The sequence below is a fragment of the Cyprinus carpio genome, chromosome B4, assembly GCF_018340385.1.
Source record: "Cyprinus carpio isolate SPL01 chromosome B4, ASM1834038v1, whole genome shotgun sequence".
NCBI lineage: Eukaryota > Metazoa > Chordata > Actinopteri > Cypriniformes > Cyprinidae > Cyprinus > Cyprinus carpio.
This window is the reverse complement of record NC_056600.1, coordinates 32,377,182-32,392,170: the sequence shown is the minus strand read 5'-3', so window position 1 is coordinate 32,392,170 and position 14,989 is coordinate 32,377,182. Positions and strand designations below refer to the sequence as shown.

The 14,989-nt window shown below is 38.7% G+C and overlaps 1 long non-coding RNA gene across 1 annotated transcript; it reads right to left on the bottom strand.

The window, feature by feature from the left end:
• Positions 1-13,457: 13,457 nt before the first annotated feature.
• On the bottom strand, positions 13,458-14,660 carry LOC122137217. Its single transcript, XR_006154703.1, has 3 exons — positions 14,599-14,660; positions 13,734-13,814; positions 13,458-13,643 (listed from the first exon to the last, which is right to left on the bottom strand). It is a non-coding gene; the product is annotated as an uncharacterized LOC122137217 (long non-coding RNA).
• Positions 14,661-14,989: the final 329 nt, after the last annotated feature.

Sequence of the window (14,989 nt, the reverse complement as noted above, 5' to 3'; positions counted from 1 at the left end):
GCTACACAATCATGGGGAAGACTGCTGACTTGACAGTTGTCCAAAAGACGACCATTGACACCTTGCACAAGGAGGGCAAGACACAAAAGGTCATTGGAAAAGAGGCTGGCTGTTCACAGAGCTCTGTGTCCAAGCACATTAATAGGGAGGCGAAGGGAAGGAAAAGATGTGATAGAAAAAAAGTGTACAAGCAATTGGGATAACCGCACCCTGGAGAGGATTGTGAAACAAAACCCATTCAAAAATGTGGGGGAGATTCACAAAGAGTGGACTGCAGCTGGAGTCAGTGCTTCAAGAACCACTACACAAAGACATATGCAAGACATGGGTTTCAGCTGTCGGATTCTTTGTGTCAAGCCACTCTTGACATGCGTCAGAACAACAGCGTCAGAAGCTTCTCGCTTCAAAAAGGACTGGACTGCTGCTGAGTAGTCCAAAGTTATGTGCTCTGATGAAAGTAAATTTTGGATTTCCTTTGGATATCAGGGTCCCAGAGTCTGGAGGAAGAGAGGAGAGGCACAAAATCCACATTTCTTGAGGTCCAGTGTAAAGTTTCCACAGTCAGTGATGGTTTGCGGTGCCATGTCATCTGCTTGTGTTGGTCCACAGTGTTTTCTGAGGTCCAAGGTCAACGCAGCCGTATACCAGGAAGGTTTAGAGCACTTCATGCTTCCTGTTGCTGACCAACTTTATGGAGATGCAGATTTCATTTTCCAACAGGACTTGGCACCTGCACACAGTGCCAAAGCTTCCAGTACCTGGTTTAAGGACCCCCTGTTCTTAATTGGCCAGAAGTTATGTGCTCTGATGAAAGTAAAATTTGATTTTTGGGGTATTGTGAAGAGGAAGATGCGATATGCCAGACCCAAGAATGCAGAAGAGCTGAAGGCCACTATCAGAGCAACCTGGGCTCTCATAACACTTGAGCAGTGCCACAGACTGATAGACTCCATGCCACGCCGCATTGCTGCAGTAATTCAGGCAAAAGGAGCCCCAACTAAGTATTGAGTGCTGTACATGCTTATACTTTTCATGTTCATACTTTTCAGTTGGCCAAGATTTCTAAAAATCCTTTCTTTGTATTGGTCTTAAGTAATATTCTAATTTTCTGAGATACTGAATTTGGGATTTTCCTTAGTTTTCAGTTATAATCATCAAAATTAAAAGAAATAAACATTTGAAATATATCAGTCTGTGTGTAATGAATGAATATAATATACAAGTTACAATTTTTGAATGGAATTAGTGAAATAAATCAACTTTTTGATGATATTCGAATTATATGACCAGCACCTGTAAATGTTGTAGTGCAACTTGTTTTTGATTCTCTAAAAATCTTGGCAGTTATGTGGCTTCTTTGTGCTGATACGGTGACCATCTGCTGTTCTATCGAACGTTACATAACTTCATCTTTACATTCTTAACTTTAACGCAGATTTTAGATATTAGTTAATATTAGCTGTCAATCACTCAGTCACTGCTTTCCGCTGTCAGGTGACAGGGCGCTAACTACCACGGGAAATGTTCAATATTCAATGTTTTATGTTTAGAGCAGGGATAGGCAACTCCGGTCCTGGAGGGCCACTGTCCTGCAGAGTTTAGCTTCAGCCCTCATAAAAACTCACCTGCCTGTATCTATCTAGTAATCCCAAAAACACTAATTGCCTTGTTCAGGTGTGTTTAATTAGGGTTGGAGCTAAACTCTGCAGGACAGTGGCCCTCCAGGACCGAAGTTGCCTATCCCTGGTTTAGAGTATTAAAACATTATATATGCATGTGTAACTGCAGGTTAAATGCATTCATGTCCTGCATTAAGCAGTGTGTAAATGCATCTAAATGCCACTTTAGATGCAGCTTCTGTTTCCTCTATATAGCAAAGATGAATTTTGTTGATACTGATTTAATTTGCTTGATAGCAGCCCAAATGTCTTATTATTCAAATTGACTGACTAAATGTTAGAATTTGACTCAAATGATGATGCACACTTTTACAGGGTATATACACCAATCATGGAGTTAAATTTTATATTTTTTTAAGAGCTTTTTAATGACTCAATCCATACATTTTAAGAGCTCATCGCCACTCCAAGTTTAAACTGGTTACATCGGCGATATTTTAATCTACATTTACTATATATTGATTGTACGATAGCACAACTAAACAGACTTACTTTGTGATAATTCCTTATCAATACAACATAATTCAGAAGGGAGGTGGGGACAAAGTACAGGAGAATCAATTGAGTGACTAACCCAATGCAACCCAAGAAACAAGATTTAGATCAATAAATAAAAGAACTGACAAAACTTATTGAGGAAGGAAAATAAAGCTCTCCCAGCTAATGTGGCAATGAGTTCACACAGTATATTCATGAGATGTATTTGTAACATCAACTTTTATAACTGTCTGCAAACCATAGCTTTTTTTATGGAACACTTCTCAAGACAAACGTCTGACTGACTGTTGATTACGGAGTGCTTGATTTAATGCAGACTTGACAGAGTGTGGAAGAGTCTGGTTCTCTAGAGTGAAATAATGATCACAACTAATACATCATTTTAATTGTGCATCCCAAGCCCGTGCCAGTTAAAAACAGCATGATGATCAGGTCAACAGAGAGAATTACAGAAATTAGGGTTGGGCGATGTCTTCAAATTTGGCATCGGATGATGTCTACAGTGAAACATCACGATGGACGATGACATCGGCGGGGGGATTGGGGGAGCTGTGCCAGAAGCATGAATCCTTATAAGGGAAAACAACTAACAATTCCTAACACCGTGTCTACACTGGATGCGAGCGGTGCGGCGTGACAAAATACTATAGAACCACTGATCTATAATACAGATTCATTATATATAGATCAGTCAACAGAACTCAGTATAATCAGTGATGCTGTCTACACTGGATGCAGTGTGGCATGACACCACAAATCCCTGACTGTAAACTGCTGCCACGTTCTGTTTATGACGTGCTGACACAAAATTAGACAGACTTTAGCTGATGCGTCTCGGCGCCACACGACAACATTCGCGTCCAGTGTAGACACTGTGTAAAGGCGGTGGCACACCGGACGAGATGCGCTGTGCCGCGTCTAGGACATCTCGAGGTATCGCACACCAGACGCGCACACTAAATACGCACAAGCTCATTTTCCAGCTTATTTAATATAAAACTATGCAGATTGCGCTCTGTGGCGCGGCAGGAATTTGAACAGCGTCCTGAGTCATAGCTGGGGGCCGCGGACAGACGCCGAATCGTGCAGATCCTCAGTACCACTGACAAACATATAATCTTGTAAAATGTGTGGTATGTACTGCTGCTCCATAGTATAAACAGAGTATGTGTGATCGCGTATCTCGAAAGTGATAGTGAAACTAAAAAACAATCGTGCATTCAAAAGGGGGTGTGTGGGGGGGCATCACGATGCCATCGCAACATCGTGATGTCTATCAGCCATCGGCGATGGACGATGGCATCGTCTATCGGCCCAACCCTAACAGAAATTCTATATTGTTTAAAAAAAAACTGCACTGGTATCGGATTGGATCGGTATCAGCAGATACTCAGAATTTTCAGTATCGGATCGGTTCTGAAAAAATTGTATCGTTGCATTCCTAGTAATAATGCAGGGAACCACTCGTTATAAATCTCCTAACTGTGATATTTTCACAAATAGAAGTCGTGTTTTGTTTATTTATTTATTTTTATCTGAAACGTTCTGTGATTTACATTACAGAGCCACTCATATAATGCAGAACACTGTTGGGGGTAAAGCATACTCAAGTAGCGTGAGTGTAATGAGATTATTTTTTTCAAGTAACTAGTATAGTAACATTACTTTATTTACAAGAATATATCTGAGTTACTTTTTTGAAAAAGTAATGCCAGTTTTTTTTTTTTTTTTTTTCATTTATTGACTGACAAGTCTTCTGTCCCCATACTGGGAGAAGTCAGAAGTACAGAGGCGTTGTGTGCGCTGTGTGAACATGATGTAGTTCTAGACTAAATGTGTATGTGCATTAATTCATACCATTCGCAAAAAAACTGATTTAGTATTTATCAAAATTAATTTAAACAGTGAAATACAAACTCAGAAAATGACGCAAACCTACAATATTAAATATGTGAAATAAAACAAATGTATCTAATCCCATTTTATTAACCAGTGTTTTTGCTGCTGACCATTGATGATCCAGTTCAACCATACTAATAAACAAAAATGACTTTAGATAAACTAACAATTGTGCTTCATTGTGTTTTTTTTATTGCTGAAGAGTGTTGAAACTTCTGTGTTCTACTGTACAGACGTGAATTTACTGTTTCTTCAGTTTGAGGTTTATTCATTACACTTTTTGGTATGAAAGGACTTTTATATTTGCTATAAACAGAACGTCTTATATTAAAAACAATCAAGCCCTGCTCATTTTAAAAAGTAATGCAAAAGTAGTGTAATGCATTACTTTCCATAAAAAGTAACTAAGTAACGTAATTAGTTTCTTTTTTAGGGAGTAACGCAATATTGTAATGCATTACTTTTAAAAGTAACTTTCCCCAACACTGATGCAGAACAACTTAAGCAAGTCAAAAATGGGCAACACATGCATGTATTTGTACTTGTGCAGAATGAGAAAAACAAACAGTAACAGCCTAGAGCATTTCACACAGGCTGCTAGATTCACTTTCACCAGAAAGTTGTGTATGCCTAAGGTTTGAAAATAAATTGTTTATAGTAAATGTCTCTAGAAATGGTCGTATTTTTTATGATTTAGTTTTAATCCAAATTATGTGCTAAGTGAGTGAACGTGAAAGATCGCACAATAGAAGTGCATGTGCGCTCTCTCCCTACCGTTAAGTAACTTGTGCATTTTTTTACTTGTTTTTGACATATTCGACCGAGCTACAAACTTTCCAGTGATCAAAGGTATATTCACTCGACAAGCTCGCGCATCTCCGCCGCCGCACACTCAATCCACTCTTTACTGCTTTATCAGCTCGCGCTCATCAGCTATTACTGAATGTTCAACATTATATTCATTGCATACATATAGTCTACTCCGTAGACATCCTTATTTTCAATTAACTCCATTCTGCTGTCTTTTGTTCTGTTTTAGGTGTATCTGAATATGGCACTTATCCCATGCTGTATGGTATCAGGCCAGCAGGAATTGTAGGTGGAGGGAGTGAATGTACAGCGGTCTCTCCACCCTCAATACCACGACTGAGGTGCCCTTGAGCAAGGCACTGAACCCCCAACTGCTCCCCAGGCACCGCAGCATAAATGGCTGCCCACTGCTTCAGGTGTGTGTGTGTGCACTTTGGATGGGTTAAATGGAGAGTACGAATTCTGAGTATGAGTCACCATACTTGGTTGTATGTCACGTCACGTAGGAGCTCAGTATCGGGCCCGATACCAGTATTGGTGCATCTCAATCATTTTTTAGGGGAACACTCCACTATTTTTGAAAATAGGCTAATTTTCCGACTCCCCTCGAGTTAAACAGTTGAATTTTACCGTTTTTGAATCCATTCAGCCGATCTCCGGGTCTAGTGGTAGCACTTTAGCTGTAGCTTAGCATAGATCATTGAATATAAACATTAACACATTTTTAAACACAAAATAAGTAAATAAATTTTTTTTGTATATTATATATATAAAAAACATGTAGCAAAGAGGGATGCTATAATTCAGTTCAGTTCTTATCCTATGGTGTCAGTGCAGTCAAGTCAATAATATTGCTGAATATTAGGTGTCTTCAACTAAGCAAGACAAAAGGCAACAGTAGCAAAGAGCCTAAACCATATCAACACCAGGCTCAGTCAGGAAACCAGTTCTCCTCTGGCCAAACAAATGAATGTGGTGTGATTATTCTGGGCTGCGTCTCAAATCAGATTGTCTGTTGATATCATCCAGAATATTTCATCCAAATTCAAGCAGGTGAAGCTGGTAAAAGGGTTTGTGCAGAGGGCTTGTCTGGTTCTCGTAGTCTTTGCTAAGGGTCTGTGCTGAGGCCATCAGTAGCTGTGTTTCCACTGTCGGGCCAAAAGCGGGTTTGCTAGTGCGTGCCAGGGCCAGTCGCGTTCCACTGTCACTTCCGGGGCTTGATCGTGCCTCGTCTGTGCTTCCTCGGGGCCAACGGCCCGGGCTAGAGGAGTGGTTATGAACAAAGGTGGAGTTTCTCTGCGTCTGGAGAGCGTCAGCGCTTTGGATCATTTCATGAAGCTAACAGCTATAACACCAGCATTAAATTTTTTTTAAAATAAGTTGAGCTCAAAACTCACTCTCAGTTAGCAGCGAGTGTTTGTAATAACTTGATCCAATGTGGATTATAATCACTATATGAGGCAGAAATATTTATAAGCGATGCAAAAGACTATGCACGCTAGGCACTGACGTTACCATAGTAAACATGGTAAATGCGACAGCTTGAAGAAATCAGACGGCAGCTTCTTATTCTCTATAACAATTGTGTATTTATTTAGTAGGGCTGTGTATCACCAGCAAAGTCACGATATGATATGTATCACGATACAGAGGCCACGATACATGACTGCACTGAATTTTACCTCAGTAGAATTTAGTAAAACAGCTGTTTATGAAACACTCTGGCACTCCCCACCAGGTACAACATTCTGATTGTTTGCATTTTGTTTTTAAGACCATAAATAATAATTTACTCATTCTAATAAATTTATATTGTAATGTACTCATATTAATATATAAAAAAAATCATCTTAACATTGATGGTAGGTTATCATTGCACAAATTAATGCACTCTCTACTTTTTAAAAATGAAGTAAAATTAAGAGTTCTAAACTAATGCACTGTCTTCTGTATCTTATGCACACACGCGCTCAGTCACTCACACAGATCACGCTTTGCGTGCAATCAGACGATCAGGAACAAACTTTTTAGCACTGCCCCGCATATTTTTATAAACTATAAATAGCTTAATCCCTCAAGAGCTACATTATCTTTCTCAACAAGGAGCTGGTAACATCATTGTTTTTTAAAGGAATTAAAGTCACAGCTTCACTGTTAATAGAGAAATGTGACAAAACGGAGGTAATTCTTATGTGCACAGCCTCTCTCTCCCTCTCTCTCGTTGAAGAAGAATCGAATATAAAGATTTGAATTGCTTTAATTGAACTGATTCCAAATTTAATTAGTTTATACTTCATCAACGGTTCGTCCAGCGAACGTTAAAATCAGTATGTCTTTACAATTCTGTTTATACACTGTGTGCAGAATTATTAGGCAAATGAGTATTTTGACCACATCATCCTCTTTATGCATGTTGTCTTACTCCAAGCTGTATAGGCTCGAAAGCCTACTACCAATTAAGCATATTAGGTGATGTGCATCTCAGTAATGAGAAGGGGTGTGGTTTAATGACATCAACACCCTATATCAGGTGTGCATAATTATTAGGCAACTTCCTTTCCTTTGGCAAAATGGGTCAAGTCAGAAGGACTTGACAGGCTCCGAAAAGTCAAAAATAGTGAGATATCTTGCAGAGGGATGCAGCACTCTTAAAATTGGCAAGCTTCTGAAGCGTGATCATCGAACAATCAAGCGTTTCATTCAAAATAGCCAACAGGGTCGCAAGAAGCGTGTGGAAAAACCAAGGCGCAAAATAACTGCCCGTGAACTGAGAAGTCAAAGCGTACAGCTGCCAAGATGCCACTTGCCACCAGTTTTGCCATATTTCAGAGCTGCAACATCACTGGAGTGCCCAAAAGCACAAGGTGTGCAATACTCAGAGACATGGCCAAGGTAAGAAAGGCTGAAAAACGACCACCACTGAACAAGACACACATGCTGAAACGTCAAGACTGGGCAAAGAAATATCTCAAGACTGATTTTTCTAAGGTTTTATGGACTGATGAAATGAGAGTGAGTCTTGATGGGCCAGATGGATGGGCCCGTGGCTGGATCGGTAAAGGGCAGAGAGCTCCAGTCCGACTCAGACGCCAGCAAGGTGGAGGTGGAGTACTGTTTTGGGCTGCTATCATCAAAGATGAGCTTGTGGGGCCTTTTCGGGTTGAGGATGGAGTCAAGCTCAACTCCCAGTCCTACTGCCAGTTTCTGGAAGACACCTTCTTCAAGCAGTGGTACAGGAAGAAGTCTGCATCCTTCAAGAAAAACATGATTTTCATGCAGGACAATGCTCCATCACATGCGTCCAAGTACTCCACAGCGTGGCTGGCAAGAAAGGGTCTAAAAGAAGAAAAACTAATGACTTGGCCTCCTTGTTCACCTGATCTGAACCCCATAGAGAACCTGTGGTCCATCATGAAATGTGAGATTTACAAGAAGGGAAAAACAGTACACCTCTCTGAACAGTGTCTGGGAGGCTGTGGTTGGCTGCTGCACGCAATGTTGATGGTGAACAGATCAAAACACTGCCAGAATCCATGGATGGCAGGCTTTTGAGTGTCCTTGCAAAGAAAGGTGGCTATATTGGTCACTGATTTGTTTTTGTTTTGTTTTTGAATGTCAGAAATTTATATTTGTGAATGTTGAGATGTTATATTGGTTTCACTGCTGAAAATAAATAATTGAAATGGGTATATATTTGTTTTTTGTTAAGTTGCCTAATAATTATGCACAGTAATAGTCATCTGCACACACAGATATCCTCCTAAAATAGCTACAACTAAAAACAAACTAAAAACTACTTCCAAAAATATTCAGCTTTGATATTAATGAGTTTTTGGAATCATTGAGAACATGGTTGTTGTTCAATAATAAAATTATTCCTCAAAAATACAACTTGCCTAATAATTCTGCACTCCCTGTATTACTTCATGGAGAATGAGAATACAAACAGAATTATAATTTATAAGCTATGAGCTAGGTAGCATAGGATCACACACATACTGCTTAAGATCAATTTACACTTATTTCAGCAAGAAATGAAGTTTGTTTGTTTTACTTGCATTTGCGCTGAAACGCTAAGTTGGAGATTCGCTTGTCTCGTCTCAGGGAATCCCCGTGCCTCTGATTGGTCACAGAGCTGTCGTTTGGATGACGTGTTTTTGGAAAACCCTCCTGGTGATTGGTTGGTTGCCTGGTTACGTAGAAGCTTCGATCTCTTCTGAGAGTTTTCGTTGTTTGCAGGACTTTGAAGATTCTTGGCAGTCAAGAAGTTTCAACAGAGTGTTTTGAGTTCTGGATGACAAGAACGCTAGCAGCGTTGGAGTAGGTAGTTCAAGCCATGGCGAAGAAGGAAGTGTGCGCTGAATTAGTTCAGGCATTGGGGTTTAATCCAAACAGATTTGGTCCATCCCATGACGCGATCTTCCAATGGGATGCTGTTGCATAGCTTAGACACGCCCCGTACTCTTTCTCTTTGTACACTGATTAAACATAATGCAACATCGTCATGTGAGATGAACTCCATTGTGGAACTTTGGTTAATACCTTATAAAATGTCATAATATGCACATAATACAGAATTTGGACATTTCATCCTCCAAGTTTAAGCACATAACGTGAGCTTTCGTACAACACTAATCTTTCCATATCTTACAACACATTTAACAGCACTCTCTGCTAAAGCTATAAAAACCACATATAAAACATTGGTTAAAGTTGCACCGATTACCTTGAACACATCAAACATATATGAGACATAAAACATATTATTTGTTAATATAGTTAAACCTTCAGATTTCTCAATGGTTGTCCTTTTGAGATTATTTATTGAAAAGTTCAGTTTGTAGGAAGAGTCACAAGCAAGTCACAAGCCATGGGACACGCTGTATGGACCCTTTGTTGAGGTCCATTAATTATTGATGAGTCCTGCGGGGTTGAATCTTGTGATCAGAGTTAATTTCATCAACTCCTTTTGAGTGGATAAGCAACACAGCTGACAGGAAACCAACTCAGGATATCGACGTCACATGATTAGCTCATGATTCGTTTTTCTGATGAGCGGGGGTATTTGGAACAGAGGTCCTCTGTTGCGGAATCACGTTATCTTTTCTTTAAAGCTGACATACAACTGAGCATTGTTCCCCTTCAGCTAAATCGTTTATGGTGTTCAGATTGTACAGTTTATTCGTGTGTCTGTTCACAGAGGTCCTACAAGGATAACATCTCTTTATATAAGGCAACCCTGGTTTTGTTCCTTTGCGGCCAGATTAAACTTTGTTGTATCCTATATATTAAGCTTTATTCATTATTTTTTAGAAACCTTGCACTTTTCTACTCAATTTTAAGCAGTGTTCTTGTATTCAAATTAAGCACTGTCCACTGCTGTGCACGTGCCACAATATCGATACAGGGCCAGCTGTATTGATATTCGTATTGTCAAATCTCTGTGACGATACATTGTTGTATCGATATTCGTATTGTCAAATCTCTGTGACGATACATTGTTGTATCGATATTCGTATTGTCAAATCTCTGTGACGATACATTGTTGTATCGATATTCGTATTGTCAAATCTGTGACGATACATTGTTGTATCGATATTTTGAACACAGCACTATTATTTAGTAACATATTTTATCAGTCATAGCCTAAGTCTCGTCTTAAAAGAGTTGTAATAAAAATATAATGGTTTTTGTTCGGGAGCTTTTATAAAAATAACAGAAATAATCATTCTTTCTAAATGTGATGTATATACTGTTACTACAAATGGCCTAAACAGAAACAAGTCTCGACTGAATAAGTAGGCTATGTTCATACCGCTTTATTGCTGTGACTAATTTTCAATCCTGATAAATTGATTATGATGTATCAGTTATTATAGTAAAACATCAATGCTTTTGGATTTAAATAATTAACAAAGCATGCAAACAAACGGTCACTTTTATCATGTTCGTTTTGTGATCGTGCTAGTTCCAGTGTCTTGCTTCTTATTAGTTTTCTGATAACTTCTCTGTGTTGGTGAAGTGATGGGGTTGCATGATGTTGTTCTGAGAGGCGTGTAAAAGGCAGGTTTTAGTGAAGCGCATAGGAGCTTCTGGCCTGACGGTGGAAACACAATGCTATTTTGGCCTCGGTGCTACAGGTCCAAGGCTATTAGCCCCATCCGGCCCGTTTACAGCACTGGCTCGCACTAGCCCCACAGTAAAAAAAACAGCTAATGAGGTCTGCACAGGGGATCTGTCATCTAGTTGACGTTCTCCGCTGACATTCAGGGATGTATTATGGTCGTTCCTGGGAGCAGGTCCTCTGTCTGGTCTGGATCCTGACTGTGGCTATGTCTACATTAATCTGGATGCATTTGAAATTGGCGTTTTCACACTCCAGAGTCGAACTCGCAAAGTCTGAACTACCGAGGATGCAAATCCGAAATTTGCATACTTTGTATTGAGAAACGCGGTCGGAAAAAAGGTGGACTTGAAGTGTTAGATTTTAGTGATACAGTGAACACCTTTAGGATAAATTGGATTAAAAGATGTTTAACAAATCCCAGTTCTGTATATATTTTTTTTTAATCCCAAATCATATTTTTTACAAAAATTGGTGGCCTTCCCTTTTTATTAAAATGTAACTACTTACCCAGTAGGTTGCCAGTAGCTCTGTCCAAATTTCATCAACAAGCTCTTCTTGCTTGGAAGTTATGCTAGCCCCCCAAAATTTTTCACCACATAAAACCTTTCCGATAACTGCGATATAATGATTAGAATTTAATCTATTTTTCGTCCTACATGGTTTAACAGGAATATAATTGGAATTCTTAAAATTTTTGATAAATCAGGTCATTTCTTTTATCTTATGGAGAGTTTATGTCTGTTCATAATTTCCCTTCACCATTTAAAGAATATAATGCAGTGCTTAAAGCGGTTCCTTCCGGTCTAGCTCAACTTGTTAAATGTCATTGTGTAAAGTGACACAAAAGAACCTGATTTGATCTTAGATGGAATAAATATATTTAACTAAAAAAATTATAATAAGCACATTAGACAAATGTTTCAAAATAAAATGTATAACGTTCCGAAAGGCTAATTTTATTGGGCATCTTTTATTGAATCTAAAGACTGGAAGCATGCCTGGCTGTTACCTCATAAATATTGTATTCCAAATAAGACCAAAGAAGTTCATTTTAAGATATTACATAAAATATATCCTGTGAATGATACTGTGGCAAAATATATGGAGGTTAATAGTTCTTGCTCATTTTGTGGTAATGTTGATGAAACACTGATCCATTTATTTTTCCAATGTGAAAAAACTCAAAGATTTTGGAATAGTCTATATCATCATATAGGTAAGCACCATCCTTTCAGTTAAAAGATATAATTTGTTACTATAAAAGGCACATCTAATACTCCAGTAAATTACATTATTAATTTTTTTTATTTTTTATTTTGCTTGCCACATTTCAGCCGGACTCGGCCCGAGTGTGCTTGCTATCTGGGATTAAGACACCCCAAAATGAAAACTGTCTCATTAATTACTCACTCTCATGTTGTTTCAAACCCGTTCATCTTCAGAACACAAGTTAAGATGTTTTTGATCAATTCAGAAAGCTCTCTGACCCTACATAGAAAGCAAGAAACTAATGTTACCACGATCAAGGCTCAGAAACGTAGCTAGGATAAAATAGTCCTGGCGCGCGCTTTCTACAGAACGTAATCGAGTTATATAAACACTTTAAACAATTGAATAAAAGCGCTCACCTTTCTTCAGCCGAATCACGAGCACGGCCCAGCCTTATGACGTCACATAGCCAGACCAAAATTAAAGCCTTTTTCTTCGCTTTATAAAACCTTCCAATAACAAACAGGCATCGTCAGCTTTCCATTGTTAAACGCATTAACAATATAACCAAACAGCATATAATAACCAATATAATACTAAAAAAAGTAAACTTTAAAACAATACTTAAAGCAAATTATAACATGGAGATTTGATTTGATGGTTTAGATTTTTTCGTAATGTCATTATAGGGGACATTCCACCGAATGGGTAACATTTGCTTTTTAAATCTAACAACACACATATTTCACTCTTCATTGGTCAATATCAGGAACCTTTTTAAATTTTTTTTTTTTTTTTTTAAACAAAGTTTTAAAGTAGGGGATGGGTGCATTTTTCTCAGTCCTGTTACCAAAAATCAAGAGTCTGTTAAAAAATGTCAACTAATTCATTTGTCTTTCACTCACATAAAGTGTTTATCTTAAAGAAATGGTTGGTAAAATGTTTGAATAAGTTATATTTGTCACAAAAAAATTCACTAAACAAGCACACAAAGTGTAATTTAAAAAAAAAAGCAAAGCCATTTTTTATTTTACAGGAGACCCAAACTAAAGGATTATCATTTTTAAAGTCATGTTATTAAGTAAACTATTGGATAAATGATTAACATAACACAGATGAAAAAAAAAAACAGTCGTTTAACTTAATTTTTTAGAACAAAACAATTTAATAAAAGGTTTGATAAGTGGGTTGAAGGAATGGTAACATGGTTGAAGGTATGGACACTCTGTGTGCGTTTGTGTGTGTGTGCATGTGTGTACATAGCCTGTGTGTGAGAGAAAGATGTCTGAAGGAATGTGTTATGTCCATGTAGTTCATCACATTCAAGATGGAAAGAGGAGAGAAACAAGGAAAACAGAGATTGAGAATGTGGTGGAACTATGTCCTTTCCGTCAGCATGCCATGGAGGGTGCTTCTGGATCCTGAGGTCAAACAAAAAATGTTCAATTACAGAAAGTACATCTAACAGTGTTTAAGCTAGAATTACAGTCAATTCATAAAAACATACTGACCCTTTCTAATAAGACTTCTGCAGTAGGTCCTTCCTGTATCTTTCGCTGCTTCTCTGCAGCACTTAGTGGTGGATTAGCACTCTGCAAGTATGGAAAATACATGGTACATATGATAAATTTACAATATAAGTAATGGTAACTGTAAAACATAAAAAGAACAAATAAATAACATTACATAAACTAATATTCACACTATTATATCAATGGACCAGAGAATGCAACTCATTCCTGTTACTATTACTCAGTCCTGTTTTGGCTTATATGAGTAACAGGACTGAAGGTAACAGGACTGAGTTTTTAGCATAGAATTAGCAAATACATGCCAAATAGCCACATGGCACACATGCTAATAGCATGAGGGTACTGAGCAAATTCTAGTGATTTATCAATAATGTGTATTTTTAAAAAACAAATAACATCTAAAAATAATTTAGGTAACAGGGCAGTATGTTGAGATTGACCCTCTCAGGCACGGTTTAAATATCATCAAATGGGGAAGTCGTGGCCTAATGGTTAGAGAGTCGGACTCCCAATCGAAGGGTTGTGAGTTCGAGTCCCGGGCCGGCAGGAATTGTGGGTGGGGGGAGTGAATATACAGCGCTCTCTCCACCTTCAATACCATGACTTAGGTGCCCTTGAGCAAGGCATTGAACCCCCAACTGCTCCCCGGGCGCCGCAGCATAAAATGGCTGCCCACTGCTCCGGGTGTGTGTTCACAGTGTGTGTGTGTGTGTTCACTGCTCTGTGTGTGTGCACTTCGGATGGGTTAAATGCAGAGCACGAATTCTGAGTATGGGTCACCATACTTGGCTGAATGTCGTTTAACGTTGTGTCGTTATGTTGATATGTTGATGAGAGGACTTACCTTTGGTCTCCCCACTGCCTTCAGAAGATCTGGATAATGCAACTTCCTGTTGAAAAAATAGGAAGAACCGATCACTGGTGATCACCGCGAGATGCATGCCGGTTAGAAATGTGTCCGACTGCGGTCCGCCTGAATCTGATGTTATGCTGACATATGTCAAAAAACTCTCGCGAGCGCAAGGCACACCTGTCGGATTCTGCAGTCGCGCGCAGTTGCTCTCCACTGACTGCGCTGATCAAAAGCATGATGGGAAATGACTTGCTGACGACACAGCTTAATGCTCATTGGCAGCGAATGTCAGCTGATATTTTTTTTTCCTTAATTCCAAGAAGTCCATTACCTATAGCATAATACTATAATTTTTTTTCTATAGTACTTTATTAGTAATTAG